Below are 3,140 nucleotides of genomic sequence, written 5' to 3' on the forward strand. Positions count from 1 at the left end.
TATAGGTTAATGTTTGATGTATGTTCACGAAACTCTACCTTTGTTCCTGTCATCCTGTTCACTGGGTGGAATCGTCCTTTTAACCCTTTACGGACGCGTGTCGGCACATAGTGTTTGTGGTAAATATTCGAACTCCTTTTCGAACGCAAGAACTTCTTTAAAGTTGGATCAAATGACTCGCGTTTTGTTGGAAGACTAATCTTCAACTTTCTGCAAGAATGACAATTTGTTGAAATAACAAGAAACGATTGCTTTACCGTAAAACTACAGTCGTGAGACACTTCTCTGTGCATTTATAGTCGTGGAAATATGAGAATTTTATGTTCTTGTATACACGATGATTAAAAGGTACACAGAAAGTATCACTATACATGTATAATACAGTGGAACTTTGATTATGCGGGCTAAGCAGAGTGACATAAATGTCCAGATAATACAACAGTTACTTAGTTAACGTGCCAGATGTCATGTGTATTGATTTGTAGAATAAATCGTTTTCTGTATAATCCGTCTTTGATTGAGCTGATTACAAGTAAAATGTATTTAAATAACAGCTGATTCTGATATCGGAGAACCGACTAATCGGCTACGGTACCAGTAATAATAACAGTAACAGTGGTATCATTATAGCTATCACAATATGAGTAACTATCAGTAATATTAATATGATATGCCATTATTCATATATTCTTTCCTAAGCAAGAGCATATTCTCCGCATATGCTAACATTTTCAGCTTTTGTAGCACACACATTAGAAAATGCTTTTACAGATAATTCTATCCGCAAAGGGTTAAATGCGACGAACAACTCCGTTGTTCCACGATCTCGTGGAACAGCTCTGAAAGTCACAGATACCATTCCTCATCCGACCAGTCGATGATTCAAATGTTGATCTTCTTTTCGAGAAACCTCTGCCATCGAATCCGAGGTGTTTTCTTCCCCGTCTAAAAGCCTTCCCATCAAGTATCCCCTTCAAGGTGCGTCTCTGATTCCTAATTTTCTGAATTTCCATACTGCCTAACTCCGTTCCCAAGTGCCAGCAGCGGCTGGCGGCGATTCGGTCGCGTTTAAAACTGGCCGGGAGCCGGGCACTCGCGCGGGACAAGAAAATCCCCGGCAGAATCGTCAGGAAACGTAGCCCCAGGTGGCCGGCCGATACTCGTATCATTTGAAATCGTTGCGCCGCGAAATATCCCGGCGGTTCCTCCCAGTGATCCGGCAATTCCCATAGGAGGAGGAGGAGGATATTCGCGCGAGTCAGCGAGTGGTTCCGCGCGTCGAGTAGAGTAGCCGACGCTCGTAGGATAGGGGCGCGTTCGGTATCGATTCGGCGATGGAGAACCGGTCTTAACATTCCGGCCGAGCAATTTCGAAGCGGAGCGGAATTTCGACCGGGTCATTATTGTTCTCGGCGGTCCAGAGACAATTTCCATCGGTTTACTCAAATCTGGCTGGTCGACACTCTCGAGGTAAGTAGAAAGAGACAATAGAGGGGCGCGGAGGGAGGGCAGAGCTGTGGCCGCTTCGGGGTCGACCAAGTCGACGCTGGGCAAGAGGGGAACTGACGAAATTTGACATCCGGCTCGGCCAGTGGTATGTAAGAGATAATTGATGACGTTACGGTTCATCGCTTGCTACTCGGTTACCGGACACGGGCAAATATTGACAGCTTCCGATCACAGAGCGGCCGGGGTATCCTTTGTAGGTAGCTCACGCGCGCCGACCTCGATGTCTGCTCGGTTTTCCTGTCGAATCGGCGCGCTTAGTCCCCCTGCACGTTAGTAAATCAACGTTCACCGGTTGGACGTGCATGTCGAGCAAGTTTCGTAAATTAAAGTGGCCTCGTTGGTCCCGATAAAGCCTCCGGCCGGCACGGCCCGGCCCGGCCCGAGCCCGCTATTGGCCGCACGTGACGCGGCCGCTCCGCTTTGAGGACAAAGCGCCGGTTTTCCCCGCCGCGCGACACTTTTATTGCCCGGGCCAACCCCGCATCTTCACAAGGGACGAATTACGGAGGGAAACTTGGGGACTCTATCGCTCCCGCGGTAGCTTTCGAGGACCTTCGACCTCGTGCCCAAATGCTGGGCTACACAGATGACCAAGCTTCGGCTTAAGCATAGTTTCGGGGGACATCGATATTCCCACTGCATTGTTCATCTTTAATTGTCCGTGCGGTTCTCACTTCGGTATTTCGAAGATGCCTTCAAAGACGAGACCGCTCCTGCAAATCGGTTCGTAACAAGCTTCGCAAAATTCGATTCGGTAGCTTCCCTACCTTGCGGCCGGACGGCCGACCGTTTGCGGTCGCACAAAGGAACGACCGCCATTGGTCTGTTAATTTTACTCGTTCCAGTTACCGCTGCGGTCCTGCACTATCGATAATTAATTTAAGCCTCTTCGAAGCCTCCGTCTCGCGGTTCTACCGGCCTCGCGGACGTATTTTTCAGTTCGAGCCTGGCAATCTTTCCTTCGGAGATACGTACTGTGTTTCATCTTTCAAGTTGTGCTTTATCTTGCTGACGTTTAAATGGAACGGGGAACTGCAAAATGAATCCTTAAGCATCGTTAATCATTCCGGCTTAAAGTTTCCAGCGAATTCTTTAACATAGATCAAACTTGAATAGGTCTTCTGTCAAGAACCCCAGCACTAGAAGAATATCGTGTCAGGCTCGCTACGAACATTTCGAACGTAATCTACTAGATACGAATATTATTCGCTTCTTCAACCTGTTAAGCGAGGGATTAACTTTCGTTCAACTCGTTTCGCAATATTTCTTTCTTCGCAGTGAGAAGTTACATTGTCACGCTTTTAAAGTGATGAAAAAAGATCGCTTTCTCACTTGTCGATTATTTATTTTGACAACGGATTTTATGACATATTTAGGAAATATATAAATGAAATATTTCCAACGTACTTAACCCTTCAAATGTTTACATTTGTTTTAAGATCGCTTTGCGCACGTATGCATATTTTCTTTTCATATTTGTCTTAAAGTATTCGAAACTGTGTTACAACTACAAATATATTTTTACCTAAATGTTGCTTGTACAGCAAATTGTTTTCGTGACCAGTATAGTCTAGATAAAGATCGGAAGGGTTAATGCAGACATCCAATGAATACTTTCCATCTATTAAATT

This window comes from Megalopta genalis, chromosome 4 (genome assembly GCF_051020955.1).
Source record: "Megalopta genalis isolate 19385.01 chromosome 4, iyMegGena1_principal, whole genome shotgun sequence".
NCBI lineage: Eukaryota > Metazoa > Arthropoda > Insecta > Hymenoptera > Halictidae > Megalopta > Megalopta genalis.